Raw genomic sequence first — 18748 nt, 5'->3', positions numbered from 1 at the left:
CAAATGAACATGTATCACATGCAAAGATTGACAGTGATATGGCTGGGACAAGAATAGAGTGATATGAACTGAGAGTTGACTCCTGGTGATGATAAGGACTGAACTACAAAAACGGGAGGGGTAATAACACAAAAGAATGGAAAACACAATGGTAGGGGAAAGAGAGAGATTTGAGGGCCTACCAGGTTAGCCAAGAAAGGAGTCCTTCCAACTGTCATTCACCACTGTACCTGATATCATAGTAGGTGTCATCCTAAGAGTGCAGACTGATAGGGCTGCCTGGCTGTGTGGTTCTATCAGCCACACAAGGAGACATTCTAGGTAGTCAACGTGGGCATCCACTTACTGGACATCTTAGATTTCTCTAGCCACTGCACTTTTCTGTGGGTGACTCAGTAAAATCGCACTTCATTGCTTTCAGATGAAGAGTCTTCATCCCCATCATTAAAAGTGGTCATGGAGTCCACTAGCAAGCCCTCTAGGTCAGCTTCCACATAACACCCTTCATCATTCCATAGAGGGAAATGCTGGAACTGCTGTGAACTCAAAAGTAGGCCTCATTGATGGCATAGAGCATGGTGGTTTACACAAAGGAATAACAAAAAATAAAAGAAAAGGAAACAAATAGAATAGATTAGGAATGTGTGATTACACTTTATTAGAATGTTACAGTACACTACACTAACCATGCTGCCTGAAGGGCCTACTGTTCCTCATTAACAGGCCGTTTGGCTTGCATTTATCTCATGGGTCACTGGAAAACACAAAACAAACAATAATCATCACAGCATATCCCTGACACTAGAAGGCAATTTCAGCTACAGATGTCAGGCTAAACATACAGTACTAAACTAAGAATTTAATACTTGCAATAATAACTTGCCTCCATGAACCTAACCTTATCATCCCACTGACAGAGGAGGTCTACGTGGTATTTCCACAGGTTACTAGATTTGTGCTTCCACTGCTAATTACAGTGGGTATGCCAGTAGCATCACTCAGTACCCTAGCAAGCTGGTGTCAGCCAGCAGTTTGTTAAAGGGCTCCTCATACTGCCTTAACAGGTGCACCCTATGCTTATTGTGTAGCAGGTGAAGGATGATGTTGCTTTCCCTGATGCACCAAGAGGAAGCCCTGTCAAACTCAGTACTAATAAAGATCAGGTCTACTGTCTAGGTCTAAACCAGTAGAAATGGTAACCTTAGCCTGGTATGCATGGCTGGCCATACTGAACACCATGTGACTTACATTGGCAGGAAACATGGTGGTGCAATACATATTAGCACGATTATGTAATTTGTCATGATGTAAATTATTATGCATATTAGCATGATGTAAATGGTCAGTAGTGTGATGCCACAATTGTCATAAATGCAGGAAAGACCCTAGTACTGAGTGGAATCCTTCCATAACTAAAAATGTAGATCTATAAAGAAAACATGACTGTAGCAATAAGTTAAAAACTGGGTATCATTCTAAGGGTATCCAATATGTATCATCATGAGATGAGATGCTTGACAACCATTATTGTTTTGCCAGGGACAATTTGCATACTTGAAACAGTTTTTGCAGCCCCCATTATGCCCTTTTCAGGCAAGGTCCAGCTGATAAACCTCATAACCTAACTTCCAAGACAAATATGACCATTAGACTATCTCTAGGTGGCTCTTCTTAATACTAGAAGTTAAAACAACAAAGTGCTGGATCTTGATGCCCTCCTCCATCTAGAGCACATTCAGTTATGTTGCTTCTGTAACAACACATACATTCACGTGTTGTTACAGAAACCTTTTTTAAGTGGCCAGACAGCACTCTCTCAGTGCCTAGGCTTTGTATTTACCACTCATCTAAAGCTGATGGAAACTGCTGTGTTGTATTATACTACCTTGAAAGAGCTTCCTAAAGACCCACAAGTGGAGCTAATACAGATCCAAATCACATTAAATACCATAAGCTATTAATGTATAGTATACTACATAACCCCACCGTGTCTCCAGAAAATCACACGTTTCTAAATATTCTGAATAAACTCCCCATATGTAGGACCACTGTTATACTAGGTGATTTTTAACTACCCAATGATTAGCTGGTGGACCTATTCCACCAACATAACAGTAGTTCAAAAATTCTATGATTTTTATAAACAAAAACTCTCTGGATCGAATTGTTAATGAACCTACTGGTTAAGCGAACATACCTGAACTAGTCTTTACAAACTTAGCGTCTGTAGGCACCACTCCCAAGGTATCTTCTTGACTGGTTAAATCATACCACAAACCAGGAACCTTCTCCACTGGAATCTCCAAATAAACAAATATCACAAAATTCTAGGGCTTCAAATTTATTAATATTCTACAATTCTATGATGCAGTCTATAAATCCGAGAATGTCAGTATTACCCATAACCGTTGATATTGCAACTAGCTATGCAGAAAAATTCTGCTTGCATCTGGACAAACATATTAAATTGAAAGTCCAAACTAGATCCAAACAAATGGGACAGTCTAAAAGCAAACCATTGTGGTAGTCATCAAACATTATTAAACTATTTAATAAAACAAAGACACTCCGAAACATATCAAGTAGAACAAATGACCCTTGAATAAAGGAGAACATCAAACAGTTAGATAAGAATCTACAAAAGGAAATAACAAAAACAAAAGCATCCCGTGATGTCAGACTAGCTAAAGAAGCCAAAAACAACTACACATCCTTCTTCAGTTATGTCAGAAAAATAAGAAATAACATCCAACATTGTTCCAAGCTTATTTGTAATGGTAGTAACTACTCTAATCCAGTGGATATTGCCAACATAGTAGCTAATAAATTCAGTGTCAACTTCACCCCAGAGAAAACTATTCCAAACCTACTTATCCCTGAAGGAATCAAACCACCAGCCACAATGAAGGTACTTTCTAAAACAAAGAATGCCTCATCTTTGGGACCTACCAGTCTGTCTAGTTAATATCACAAAATATCCATTGGTGAACCCACTCCTCCACCTCTTCAATCTGAATATAACAACTGGTTTTGTCAGCACATGGCTGCTGTAATGCAATACCTTAAGGGAAACCCTGCCACAGACCTCAGAAAATACAGACTCATCAACCTAATGAGTCATATATGCAAAGCCATTGAATTTATCATGTGACCCAATAAAGCATGATATCAAAAATCTTATCAGACCTGACCCCCAGCAATTCATCTTTGTCAAGGGTACATCCTGTCTAATGAATGTTTGTAAACTTCTTTAACAGGGATACTCAGGCTGTAGACTGTGGACAAGCTGTCCACAACATACCCTGACCTTGTCAAGGCATTCAGTACCCTATCACATGCAAATATAATAAGCAAGTTAAATGAGCTCCAAATATACCTGTATATGGTAGGTGCATAGCCAGCTGGCTTACAGACAGGGTTCATATGTTAAAAGTAGGGAGTGCTTCCTTTGAGAGCATGAGAATGACCACTGCATTTCTGCATTTGTGCTGGGACCTCTGCTGTTCAGCATCTGCTTCTTGGGGGTCCACCTCTCAAACAAGGATTTTTAGTTAACAAAGTTCACATGTGTGTAAGCTAGGACTCATTGTTAAGTCCCCTTCTGATATATGTGCACTTCAGTATGAGCTCACACTTGTCAGTAACTGTTGTACTAAAAATAGGCTCAAGCTCAATGCCAAAAAGTGAACATTGTAGCATTTCGTAAGCACCTCCTAACTCCAGCATACAACATAGCTAAGGCGTCACTTCAAAATGAAAATATCTTCAGAGACCTGCATGCATCAGTGGCCAATGCCCTTACATTTGACCATCACATTCAGTGGTGGTCAGTATACCCTTTTGCCTTACACGACTCATAGCAAAAGGTATTTCTACCAGATCAAATGAAGTCTGCACTCCTTTGTACACCACTTTGATTAGACCCATCATTGAATACAATACCCCAATTAGGATGGACCTTACTTTGCATATCAAGCAAATTGAAAGACCACAGAGATTTACATCTAAAAAGATCAGGGATCTAAAAGATATGAACTACAAAAAAGACTTGAGGTTTCATTCCTTTACTCAGTTTCATATAGATTACTTAAGGGAGACCTCTGTCTTCCTTACTGTATTACAAGGGATCCACTAGTCAGAGAACACTTACATCTCAGTAAATCAAACAGTCCAGCTAACACTTGGGCCAGAGATCTAAATCTACTCCAACAAATACACAAAACTAATAAGAGGGATAGACGTGTCACATATCATCTACACCTTCTCTGGAACAAACTTCCTCTCCAAATTAAGCAGTGTGACACATGGACTGCCTTTAATAAGGAGCTGGACAGCTAGATAGGTGTTTATAAATTATAAATTCACCTCTGGTATGACTGGTCTGGCTCAACTTGAAATGAAAAGCAAGGCAAAAGGGTGGGCACTGGTAAGGTGGAAATGGCTTCAAGGCTCAGAAGCCTTGTAATGTCAATGGCCTTATGATCCTGTGATACAGATTGCTAGCAGCGTAGCCAGATTTCTCAGAGGCCATACATGCATGCACACTGTACATGTCTTGTCAGTCTTGGAATAGGCAGGCACAAGCATTGCAGTGCCAGTTATGGCTGATAATATGCCTTGTGCATGCACCCAATGTAGTAAAAAAAAAAAAGTCCTTGTGCATGCACCCAATGTAGTAAAAAAAAAAGAGAGAGGCATATATGTGGCATTACCAGCATGACGTTCCTGCACCTGGGTGTCATCTTTATCACTTATTAGATGTGCAAGTCAGTAATCCAGGCAGGTAGCCAGTACGTACACTCACAATGACATAGATGTTGGGTGCGCTGCATAACCTGTATGAAGAAGTGCAACTGTTGCAGGGACTGCAGAAAATCCTGCATCTTGGTGTATAAGAGCTGGAGCAGTCATATTTGCTGAGGGCAGTGTAGACATGCCTGACAAACACTGGTGCATCCATGAGACTACTGACAAATGTGATCTGGCATTGCCATAAGTATGTTATTATGATTCAGAGACAGTAACCCTAAATCTTCTCATCAGCATAATCAAGCCCTTTGAGCTCATTTTAGAATAATATAAATTGCAGTCACCATATTTCAAGAGACTATTATGGAAAGGAATACAGTGGCTTAGAATACAGTACATATCAAAGCATGCTGCCATAAAGGCAACTGACAACAGACATAATTGTTGGTAATGGACATTAATGCTACAATGACCACAAAAGAGTGCATGGAAGCAACAGGTACAGTAGCAGAGGGGAGGAATGTGTAGGGTAACATGGGGGGACATGACAGGGGACTGACATGGCATGGGGGACAACTTGATAGGGAACAGGTCAAGACACTTTATATTCCTCCTGGGATATTGGGCTCAACCTAAGAGTTTATTGGAGACAGAGCAGAACTGGTTGCAGTCCTGCTGGAAGAGCTCAGCCTTGCATAGTACAGTGAATAGGGTAAGACTGGCTTAAGTTCTGCAGTGAGGGCCCAGCTTTATAGAGCATAGGGTATACAGTACCAGGCAGGATTAGTTATAGTCCTGCTGGAGGTCCATCACTTTAACAGAGCACAGTTAAACAGAAAAGACTGTTCACTGTCCTGCTGTATAAGTTTCACAGCATCATTCCATATGCAAACAGACTTCATGACATGCTACAGGGGATATGAGGCTATTAGTACACCACATACAGACTGTACTATTTGCACATGTCTGATGGACAGTAAGTATGGCTAACATGCCAAATGTTGCCACATTGTGGCACAGTCTGAGAATGGTTACACTATACTAGCATACAGGGCTGTGACTACAGAAAAGTGGCTGTAGGCAGTAATACATCAGTATTTGACTGATACGGACAGTTATGTAAACATACATGTGTAATCTGCTATAGTGCATCTTTTGTCATGGGATTGAAAGGACCATAAATAATCTGAAAAGTTATTTACATAGGAGATGGAGGCACTTCAACTGGCCCTACCTACACGTCATGCATATGTATGAAAAGACTAAAGCAGACAAACCCTGCCATGGCTTTGTGAATAGCATAGGTGTGTGGCATGATTAGTGATATGTTAATGCATGCCAGACAGCGGATGACCAGTGGAGGCAGACCACCAGCACAAAGGTATGTCATGGAGGTGGAGGAATACCTAATATCTCTTACTGGGGAAAGTCAGAAAACTCTCATACCTGGTAGTAACTTGGACATGCAAACTGGGCTGGAGATAACTGCCTAAGTGACTGTACAGCATGCATCATGTGGGAAGTAGTGTGTGCTGTTCCTGCAGTACAGTAACTTGCAGCTGTGAATGGTTTACTGCGACGAATACTTAAATATATCTGTCATTCAGAGACATCAGGGCTGCAACAGTGACAATCTGCACCACAATGTGTGTATATACCCATAGACTAGATATACAATTGGCACGTAGCAGTCCATTTGACACACAGTAGTGGTGGGAATCACAAATATGATTATGCATAGCCACATGAATGCTATATATATACATTCAGTGGCTCCACTGGGAATCGCTCCAGCATTTATTTCCATTAATTTCTACAATATGATATATACAGTTTGTAGTTCCTGGCATTAGCTTTATTAGTGTCTTTAGGTAGTCGTATGATTTATTACATGATTCAATTTAGTGCAGTTTTAATATTTTCTTTGTAGTTAGTGCTTCAGATATTGATGTTTTCAGGTTTTATTCCTCATTATGTAAATGTAATATTAACTGCTGCATGCTGCATTGCTGTATTTTAGATCCTCGTGTGTGTGTGTGTGTGTGTGTGTGTGTGTGTGTGTGTGTGTGTGTGTGTGTGTGTGTGTGTGTGTGTGTGTGCTGCTGTTTTTCTCTTGTTTAGTTTACTTGATAATTTTAATATTTTAGTTTATTTCATCTGATAGTTTTACAATGTTTTTGGACATCATGTTCTTCATTTTTTTCTTATTTTCTTTGTGTAATGTTTTATGACAATTCCGGTTTTATTTTTTCTCCCTAAGGCTTTCTTCATTTTTATCCATATTTTTTGTCAGTTCATTCTTATTTGTGTGTTTTTTTACTTTTGTTTTATTCCTTTAATTCTTTCAGTTATTTCTAATTTTTGCAGTCTGTGTTTACTTTGTTGTTTTTTACTGTATAATGTAAGTGTGAATGTCATAATTGTGGGTAGAGTGCATACAATACATATGGATTGTGGGTGGTAATTATTTAACATATTTTGAAACTGTGTAAATGCATTAATGTTTTTTTTAGGAGGTTTGCATCTGTTTATGGGAAGGGTTGTATCTTCAACAAGCCTACTACTTACATGCAGCATCTATAGAAGGGTGTATGCTCTAGGAACTTACAGTTTTGGACTTATTATATAATAATGGCTCTGTAGTTTTAGTGCTTTTGGCTTGCTTTTTGTTTTTTTATCTATGAATATTCACTTTTGTTCTTCAGATGATGTCCATAAGCCATTGTCCTAGGCAAAGTCCAGTGATGAGGACGACTCTTCCCCACAATCGAGATATATTGACCATCACTGGACATGTGTGAGTGTTGCTGTAGTGCATGGACATGTGTCAAAGGGTGTCTGCCTACTATTACAGGTGAATTAATGATCCTAGAGATGACATCATGGAGCTAAACTTTGTGCTCTTCCCTGAGCAGCCAATCATGTAGCACATCAGCTGTGTGTGTTACACAAAGGTCAGGAGTGCAGACATGTTGAGAACGGTTGCCTTGGCTGTATAGCATGACAGTGTGTTGTCTGTTGCAGGTCCTGTTATGGAGTTATTAGAGCAGAGCCATATTGCTAACCAGGTATTGTATGCCCTAACTGTACTAAGCAGGGTACCTCTATTGGGCAGCGGCTGATGCCCTCCCATTAGACCCACGCTTGGCCATTAGACATTCATGTCTCCACTGCAGTCTGCACATGCATCTGCTGATATCCACTCCACTGTGAGCCAAACATGCATATCCAGAAGGTCATATTGCAGTCATGTTTCATCTCACACTGCACCTGCAAAAGTGCCATCACATCCAGCTCTTCTGTTGAACAACATGGGCCAAGTGTTTCAGGACGTGGCAGGGGCAGCCAGGAATATGGTGTGAGCTGTCCATAAGGGGGACCTAGACTGTGTTAGTGTAACACCAATAGTTGATCCAATGTGTGTTCTGTTGTATTATTCTGACCTTGTGGCAATAATGAACACTGTGCTGACCACTGACACAGTAATATTTTTGTGGTTATTGACATATCTGATGCCATGAGATTTTCTTATATTTTTAGTGACATATGCAAATAGAGTCATTTGTGAATATGTATTATGATTAATTGATATCTGTTAGTGATTGTATTGACAACAATAATGCACTATGTGATGTCATGCTTTAATGTTTGCATCTTTGTTAGTGAACAGATATGATTGCTGGTTTCATTACTGTCTGCCTTTTTGTCTGCCATTTACACATGTACTTATGCTTCTGTATACATACATATGTCACCTATAGCATTTTAATATGGTCCTGCACATGCCAAGCACCAGAACTAAATGCCTTCTGTCTAACGCTTTACATTTTCAATTGCCATGTTTACTTGCATTTCCCATGCATGCCTTCCCATATCCTGACTGAATCTGCACATAGATGCATATAGATCATGACTTACACTTTTCTGGAACTTGACCATCCCAAAATGGCTAGGTTATTCAGGATTCCAAATGTTTATAATGATAGAACAACTCCACCTTTCAGACCTGTGGTTGTGGCAGGCATTTACAAAACTGAATCTATTTCAGTTTATTTAGATCGTGTTAAATCCAGTTGTGTAAAATTTTGAGTTCTATTTGAGAGACTCATGGCATTTGTTAGAACTTTTTAGCAAAGTAAAAGAGCAAGTTAAGCCTTTTTTTTTGCTACTTTATATGGTCTTTCTTTATACGCTTGCATCCAACAAGATGTAGAAATAGACTTTGTTAGAGACAATTTAACAAAGTCCATTAAGTTCAGCAATGTCCTTATCGATACTTTATGCACATGACTGAAAGTGGTTCTAGACAATTTTTTTTTTTGCTTTTCAATGCAAATATTACAAACAGAAGAAAGGAGTAGCTATGGGTGCCAAGGTTGCTCCAGTGTCTGCCAATTTAGTTATGGCATGGTGGGAACAGGCTTTTTTGAAGACCCACCATTTAATTAAGAAGTATTTCTTTATAAAGGATTCATTGATAATTTGATTATTCTGTGGAATGGCACAAGAGAGGAATTTCAATTACTATTTGATTATGTCAACAATAGTACAGCCTTTTTAACATTCACTTTGGGTGACCTTGGTACAAAGGTGAACTTTTTAGACATCACCATTTCTCTTGAAGATGATAGTTGGAGATTTGGAAGTAGGATTTTTAGAAAAAAAACACATTTGTGAACAACTACTTACACAAGAAGAGTCTGCACTCTCTTCACATGAAGAAGGGGGTCATAAAAGGCCATTTTATTAGGTTAAACAGACTCATGAGCAGTGATCAGACACACTATACAGAACTTGAACATCTTAAACAACTTTTCCTTAGTAGGGGGTTATTGCTTAGACTAGTTGTCTGACATTATTCATGAGGTCAGCATATTGAGAAAGAACAAAGCAAAACTCATTTTATATAATGGTAGGGAGGTTGGCATAATTGTTAAGGTGTTTACCTTACAGATACAAAGTGCAGAGTTTCATTCTTCCATGGGGTACTAGTGCTAACCGATGTATAACTTCGTATTTAGCAAGAAAACATTTATGTGGGTTTGGCATAATGGTTAAGGTTGTTACCTCATACAGATAAACTACAGGGTTTGATTCTGACCTGGGGTTATTGGCTAGGCTTAAAATGACTCTTTAGAGCAGATAGCCTAGTATTTCTCTATGAAGAACACCGCAGAATTTTTAGGAAATAATCAGTTAGATGTCATTTCTTACAAATTGTCAGATTCATGTTATGGTGGAGCATTACCTATCCCTGCAACATCAGACGTGACGCTGATTAGAAATATTTTAAAAGAAATTTGGAAGATTATTTTGGGGAACAGAGATTTAGTGAAAGTAGTGAATAACCCACTATTTACATACAAAAGGAACAATAATGTTACAAACATTTTAGATTAATCTAATTCCACACACTTGGGCAAATGAGGCAGTCTTGGCACTTACAAATTTGGCATTTGCAAATATTGTAGGTTTGTTTGCAATGCTTCCAGCATTTGTTTATGAGTTTTAAAGAAAACTATTTGGGCAACAGGCAGATTTGACTGCAATTCTAAAGGTGTTTATTTAGCCGTCTATGACACATTTGTGCTATTATGCTGGCAAAACTATGAGAAAGTTAACGAAAAGGATATATGAACACATTACGGCCATTAAAAATGAGGATTTAAACAATTATTTGGCTAAACACTCTTTAGATTGCTCAGATTTTAGGAAATTCTTGTTTTTTGTTTTAATGTACTAAGTTTAGACAATTTTTCGAGTGATTTTAGGTTCATAGGTTCATACTAGGCTATCTGCCCTAGGGCATTTATAAGCCTAGCCAGAGTGTGTTTGGCTTTCACCACCCATTTTAAATTAATTTTGCTATGCCCTTTTCCGAGGTTAGTATACTGTGCCTCTGTTTAAGTGCTGTGAAGCACAATGGCAGATTAGATTGCAAGCTGATAAAAAAAAGCAGGCTTGAATAAGTTTGTTAACTTCAAATGCTTTTTATTAGCACCGAGACTTTAATAGTGTCAATGTTGTGTTTTATCATTGTTATTTTTTTGTAAACGTATGTCTTATATTTTTGGTACACTATTGCTTTTAGAATTTTTAACAATTTATTGCTTCATAGTTTCTTTTGGCTCAGGTAGTAATGTGATTTAGGCAGTCAAGTTTTAAATGTGGACAAGAAGTTACTTGTTTGATGCTGAAGAAGTTCTTAGTACAATAAAAAGATCGAAAGCACACTCAGTATTGCTCTGTCTGAGTCTCCTTCATGATGGATGTTTGAACTTTACTATTTTATGGTTTTAAGTTTATTTTTGTTCTGCACCACATTTGTTTGTATTTCCCATGCATGCCTTCCCATATCTTACTGAATCTGCACATATATGTATATATACATATGCTACTATATCAACAACATGGATGTACGGTGCAAGTATGCTGTGTAGTCAATGTCATTCATGCTCTGCACATCTGCCCATATATTATAGGGAAATGACCGCACTGTAATGATACCATGTATAGGTGAGGCACCACTGTTATTTTACAGCCAGTGCTTTTGTGAATGTATATGCGGATGCACTCCCTTACACATCATGGATCTTGCTTTCTTGTGAGTGTGCCTACTGGACAGGTAATAATCTATGGTATTACTCTGTATAGTGATAAAGTACCTGTCCAATGACTGCCTCTGTCATGCACACCTCCTGTTTCCCACAAATGTGCCTGTGTGTTCCTCTCTGGTGATGTATCTTGCAGACAGTCTTCCTGACCTGTGGTTTCCTCTCATTGTTTTCTATGCATTCACAGTGCTGTACTTTAAGATTAGGTTAGGTATGATGCTCATTGTGTACAACTGATGGGTCATTTCCATTAGCTGTGATCTGTGCTGTTGTTTTGGGGTACCACATGAACATCAATGTTTACTCTGTGTACTTTTGTACCTATGGCCAGTCATGACTCAAAAGTGTTTTTCAAATGCTATGATGTTGCCTGAGCTAGGACTTGTTTCCACATCTTCCACACCCATGCCAATTTCTTCTCACCCCCCCCCCGTGTCCTGCTGATCCACCTCTGACAACTATGGAATGTCATCTTCAGACATCTGGGGTTCTTGGGTAGATCACTCACATCTGCTGTTGACAAGCTGCAATATTTTGCTGTTGACATGTTGTGTAGCATGGCACACAGTAATCATCTGTGCTGCTTTTACAAGTGTGTATTGCAGTGTACCCCAGATGTGTCCAGACATCTGAATCCGGATTTCAGCAAGCCAAACACAGGTTCAATGTTTCTTGCTGCAGTGTGTGACCTGTTATATGTGCCCTCTGTAGGGTTGGATGGAGCTCTATATGGTGCCATTAGCCATGTCTCTAGTAGATAACTGCAGTCTCCTGTTTGTGGGAAGGCGATGACACATAAGTTGCCATCATGCACATTGTTGACAGGTTTGCATTCTGTTTACAGCATAGCTGTGTTCCTGTACTTAACAAGTACTAGTGCTTCTAGTATTTCACTGTTTTGGAAGAAAGCTCTCAGACCACTTTCTCACTATATTGTGGCATCATGTACACTCCCAGGGTGTGTCGCCATTATGTTTGTTATGATGCCATTTGCTGTGCACACCACCTGATAATTACGTGATTTATGTGCATTTGTGCTTTGGTACAGGGGTTTTGATTGTAATGTAAGTACAGTCTGTTCCACCAAGGACATGGGGGGAGGTGGCAATGGTATAAAAATGGAACATGGCATTCCTGTTCTGTTTGAATATGGCTGGGAAGTGGATGCACTCATCCATGTTGATACACGTTGTTGCCAGAAATAGGGAGAGATGTGACTGACAGCTGTCTGAGGCTCTCTAACTGCATCTACCATATGCTGTTGAAATGTATCTCATGCCTACATATGTAGTCTCAGGCATACTTTGGTTTTGACAAGTATGGAGTTCCTCATGAAGTACATGCATACATGTGCAGGGCACACATGTTATACAAAGCTTGTACTTTCTCTCTGTTTAATCAGTACCTGACAATTATTTATTAGTTAGAGAGCTGGCTTAGATGTAGCCAGACTCGACATCCAACTGGATGCCTTCCAGGGCACATTGCCAGATTTTCCTCAATGGCTATCAATACCCCATCCTGTTGTAATGCATTACATACCAGTTGCATATTTTTGGTAATAATGCAGATTTCTCAGGATTCTGACAGAAAGAGCTTTCTATCATGATAATCAATGTAGCCTCCAAGGGATGCTTTCATAAAGTTGTTGGTGAAGCACTTTGTTGCAATTCATTTGTATTGGATGAGCTCACTTTGTTTTGGAATCTGGCAGGTGTATGCAGATTCTGTAATTATCCTAAACTGAATACATAATTCCTATGTCTTCCTTAAGCATAAATCCATAGATTAAGCGTAGAATCATGTCCACAGGTCATCCACTGAAGTCTTCCTTCAATGTGCTGAGCTTTCCACAACTTTCTTTTCAAATCCAGATTTTATTTTATTTGTTTTTCCTTTGTTGAACAGGTTAGTCCCATTAGGCTAGTGGCTTCCTTTCAGAAGAGACCTGATGTGATATTCATACTACTAGAGGAAATCTAGCCAGGGCATCATGGAACTTCTCCTGTGCTTTTCAATAGGTGTTATGGGACTTTTACATTATCACCAAGTCATGCTGAGGGGACCATGGTTTATCATCTCATCCAAAGGATGACACTGACAGAAGTTCAGCATCCCACCCCCCCCACCCACAAAGTTGCACTACAGTGTCAGCCATCCAGTCTCCTAGAGAGGGAATAGAACCCAGAGCCTTTGCATCTTTCAGCACCAAACACAACTGTGTCATCTGTTGTGCACTGACACTGCTACAATGTTGGTATCCTTTCCAGTCTGGAGAATAATCTGATGTGTTTTCCAAACTTCACAGATGCTTTATTGTTCCATTTCTTTGATCTCTTCCCTTACATAAAGATTTATTCCCTCATTCTCAACATTATATCTCCAATATTTTAATTATTTTGAGCTCCTATACCCTCATAACCTGGGTCTATATTATATGTTCGAAGTCTGAAAACTTCGAATCTCGTATGATCGACTCCATATGAGTGAAGTTTTCAAACATCGAACATAAAATATAAACAAACTAAAAATAAAAAAAACTACCTGAATGCTATATTCAGGGGGGCAAGCCCCCATGCACCCCCCCCCCGCTACTTAAATATACCAACTCTGAGATCGCACTACATGGAAGTGAAGGGAAATATTCCCTACATCAATCTCCTTTGAAATGTTCAATGTTTGAAAACTTCTCTCATATGATGTCGATCATATGAGATTCGAAGTTTTCAAACTTCGAACTTATAATATAGACCCCACAACCTGGCATGGATGTCTGCATTATAGACTTATATCATTGCTACAATATTAATTTCACATGATCTCTAAACTCATCATATGACCTCAGTATATTCTCTTTTGATGAAACATCCATTGTAGTATACTTCATAAAAACAAACTTCTGCTAGAACTTTCTTTAAAAGTCAATATTCTTCCTAGAAATGAACTAAAAGTTAGCTCTATTTTAGATAATTTTTAAAGAATTCTTTGAGAGATGAATTTTGGCATCAGGTCAGGGGGATTACTTTTCAGGTGACAAGAAGTTCATAGGATGACACAAAGGCTAGCATAGACTGCAACATAAAATATGATAAGAATGACAAAGTCAAGTAATAACCTTAATGCATAAACGTTAATATAAAATACAGGATTAAGTAAGCTGTTTACAAGAATAAAATATACTGAATGCAAACAACCATGAACAACAGAAGTTCAAGCAAAGCACTTGGGGATTTTCTGTGTCCAAGACTGAGAAGATAAATCTATTGCCCTTATATCTTCTATGAATGTTGTAAATTTTTCCACATGTTAGAATGGGAACTATAAAGCTATTTTTAGTAGAGGATCATTTTAGTGCCATTATGGGTCTTATATATGTCTACAAAAAGCATGCAATTTTTTTAATCTTATTTGTGTCAGTCGAACCTGCCTTAACCATCTTCCACTCCCCAGTTTTCTCATTTCCCCTAAGGGTGAGAGACAACTGGCCCAATCATCATTCATTTCATTCAAGAGTAAGCATTACGAGATAGGGAGTGCTGCCATTTGTAGTAGCTTCTGGGATTTTCGCTTGAGGTTCCCAACCCCTTCTCTGGCAGCCGATGTACTTGCTTGTTATGCCCTCACTTTTGTGGGTGAATTTTAGCACTGGTGTTGAGGGCTACCATATGCCTAGCCTTGCAGAGCCAAATGAACATCCCTTATCATCTGCTGCCATCACAATATCAATCTCCTCTACAGCTTTGCAGCACAATGGTCCAGACTGTCTCCCTCCTTCCCTCCTTCCCATGATGGTTCAGCCAGCATCAGTCACTCATTCTCATGCTCAATGACTGGTCTATCTAGCCCCTTGGTTGGCAGCAAATACTGGCTATCCACAGTGTAGTCAAGATTTTATCTGTATGTACCACAGCAGCAATTTGAAGAATAAGACTTATTTTTTCCTTAAACTGTTAGAATATTTTCATGAAACCATTTTTTGCTAGTTAAACATGTCCACTAAGTGTTTGCTTTTGAGACACTGATGGGCCTAAGAATTGGAGGACAGTGTCAGCCTAAAGAAAACTAATGCAAGCCTGCAGTTCTTAAGGTGACTGCAGATGAAATGTTAAAATGACAGAGAACCTAGAACTAAATTCTGTGGAATGCTGTGCATGCCAAAGAATGGCAGAAGATAAACCTCACTGGTGTATTTTATACATTACGCCAGATGTGAAGTAGGGACATTTCACCTAATTAAGCAAAAAAATATATATATAGATTAGACACCATTATAAAATACTTGTATAGTTTAAATGTTTTGTCCATGTCAAAGAGCATATTTCTACAAAGGATCTGATCCAAGACATTGATATGCTGTGTATATTGTGGATACCATATTCTCTTTGTCAGAAAAAGTGATGATATTTGAGTTATTGTACAGGTTGTGGAAACATTAGTTAGTCCCCATTATTAGGCATCTTGCAAGCACAGCGATTTCAGTTAAAAAAATCTTTACATTCAATCATTTCATATTAGACCAACTGTTAACTGTTTTATCAACAGCTTCAGACAAGCTGTTACTCTGACTTGTAACAGATTTCATCTTAGATATTTTCAGCTCTTAGATCACCTTATAAAATAGGGCAGCCACGGTGGTGCAGCGGTTAACATTACTACCTCACAGCAAGAGGTTCTCTGGTTCAATCCTTGTCTGGGGTACATGCCCTCTGTGTGGAGTCTGCATGTCTTCCCTGTGGTTGTGTGGGTTTCTTCCAGGTGCTCCAGTTTCCTCCCAAGACATGCTGTAGGTGTATTGGCCACTCTAAATTGGCCCAAGGTGTGAGTGTGTGCCTTCTGTGGAAGGTCGGGTGCCAGGCTGGCAACTCAACACTATAAAACTTCACTACCAATCATGAGCAGACAGGTGATCTGCTGTGGTGACCCCTAACCAGAAAAAGCTGAAAGAAGATCACCTAATAAAGTGCCACTTATTCTAAAAGTTGTAGTACTGAGCCCAGGTAATACACTTATTTATTCCAATTACGTTTCACGTTGGGAAAAAATAAATAATATGACAGAAATAATCACATGCTACTAACTAATCACATGTTGTCCTAAGTAAACATGTTGTGCATAGCTATACCAAGTTAAAGTTACCTGCAAACAACTGTTATTTGTTTACTTGGTAACCTTAAGACAGCAACACAGAAGCTAGGAAACAGTTTACCAGAGTCTGAGTTACCATATATGGTGATAACAGCTGAAATACAAAAGGCCAACAAAAAGAGTTAGCATAAAGGCAAATAGCAACAAATGTTTACATTTATGTTATCATTTTTTCTGTTGAAAAAGTTAAAATGCCATTACATTTATGGGCCTAAGACCAAAATATGATAGGAAAAATGGGTAGTTCTCAGAATGAATGCTTACTTCAAAGTCATTCTTAAGTTTCCAGGAAATATTATATCAACACATCAAAAGCAAGTACAGGCTCAAAAGAAAATGATTTAAAAATCATATGAAAAATGAGTCATTTAACTGTAAATAATTTAGCAAAACCTACTACACAGTAGCACAGTACAAAGCAATGTGCTCAGTAATAAATAAACACCCTCTTTAAAGGAAAAGAGTCAGTATAAACAGACAGACTTGCAAGCATTTTCAAATTTAAATAATTTTAATACATAAACATTCACAAATAATGAATGCAGAACACACAGTGTTGGTGTCTAAACTTCTAGACATACTAAAATAATAAACGAACAATAGGTTAGCTTGGACCAGTCAACACAAGTAATAATCAGTCTACAGTGGTGATTAATGATACATTATACATAATCATTTCTTTAAAAAGATACCATTGTGTCTCTTGTTTGTAACTACCCATTTTCTATTCTTTTGTGGACTTTGGCTAAAAAGGTTACCATTGGATTATTGCACCTGTATAAAACATTGCTTCCTTTATGAATGTACATTTCCATTTTCTTTCTGGAAGATGTCTTTCTTCTCTTTCCCTTTTTTGAGGCATAATACAGTGTAAATGTTTATGTTGTTAAACTCTGTTGGTTTGCAAGTTGCAGTTTTTCGTAAGTGCAACTCCAAGAATCTCTTGTGGTGAATCTCTGATAGGAGTTTTGCAAATCAAAGAAATAGTAGCACATTATTTATGTCAGTGTCAGTGTATACTCTGAGCAGATGCTTTTAGCCATAAAGAACATTAAAAGCAGATTTTTAGCAATCAGTTCACATTTTAACAGTCACACCAGATACCTTTTTTTTTTAAATAACATATGTGAATTCCTAAGCATTCAGTGTAAAAATAAATCAGATTGGTTATGCACACACAGCAGGACGTGCCAAATTTAATTCTGTACTTCCCTTGAAGAAAATATATATATATATTTTTAATTTCTGAGACTTTTAAAATAAAGATAATAAGTTGTGAGAGACATTTGTGAGCACGTTGACACACGGTTTGTGTAGTTAGAGGGCTGCTCTCGTCAATGTAGTCAGCAGTCTCTGGTCAAACATTAAGGAATATACAAAACAAAAAAACAAGGCACGGAATTAAGACCACAAAGACCACAGCAATAAATCTGAAAACTCATTATATTTAATAGAATAAGTGCTTTTGTCTTATAGGATTAAGACTTCATCAGACAACATGAATAAACAAATCCCAATATTTAAACTTTCAAGTCACAGGATCTTTTTCCGCCAAAACCCTCCTTAGTCTTTTTAAAGATACATGTCACCAAAACCAATGCATACACATAACAACACGTGCAATAAATACAATATATATAAAACATGTATAAAAATATATAAAAATACAAATTCAAAAAAAACATAATTTATCTATTATAAGCCTTTAATTTCCATAATGAAGAAATATAAATATTGCCATTAATGCCTGGATCCTCACCAAGAGGATCACTGGCCTCAAGCAAATGTCCTATGCAGCTCGACTGAAGAAACTCCAGTTGTGCTCGGTTGCATACCGCCTACTCAGAGGTGATCTCTGCCTGACATACAAGGCCATGTCCAACCCAGAATTGATGGACATGCTCAACCTAAAGAAAGCCATATCCCCTGGAGCCACACACTCCAGGGATCTAAACCTCACCACAATGATAAATAGGACATGCTAGAGGGATAGATTCCTGTCCCAGAGGCTTCCCATGCTCTGGAACAAGATTCCAATCTACATTAGACAGAGCTCCTCGCTAACCCTCTTCAAGAGAAACCTTGACGAGTGGATGGGAAACAGAAGGTTTACCCCAGGGATTACTTCAATGGCTCTGCTGGACAGAGGCATAGGGAACTAATCTAAGGGGGCAGTGAAAGCAAACACATTCCGGCTAGGCTTATAAATGCCTTCGGGCAGATAGCCTAGTACCTACCTA

The sequence above is a fragment of the Protopterus annectens genome, chromosome 2.part1, assembly GCF_019279795.1.
Source record: "Protopterus annectens isolate FY-2018-M chromosome 2.part1, PAN1.0, whole genome shotgun sequence".
In the NCBI taxonomy this organism is placed as follows: Eukaryota; Metazoa; Chordata; order Ceratodontiformes; family Protopteridae; genus Protopterus; species Protopterus annectens.
The sequence above is the reverse complement of the archived record's forward strand: the minus strand, read 5'-3'. Positions refer to the sequence as shown.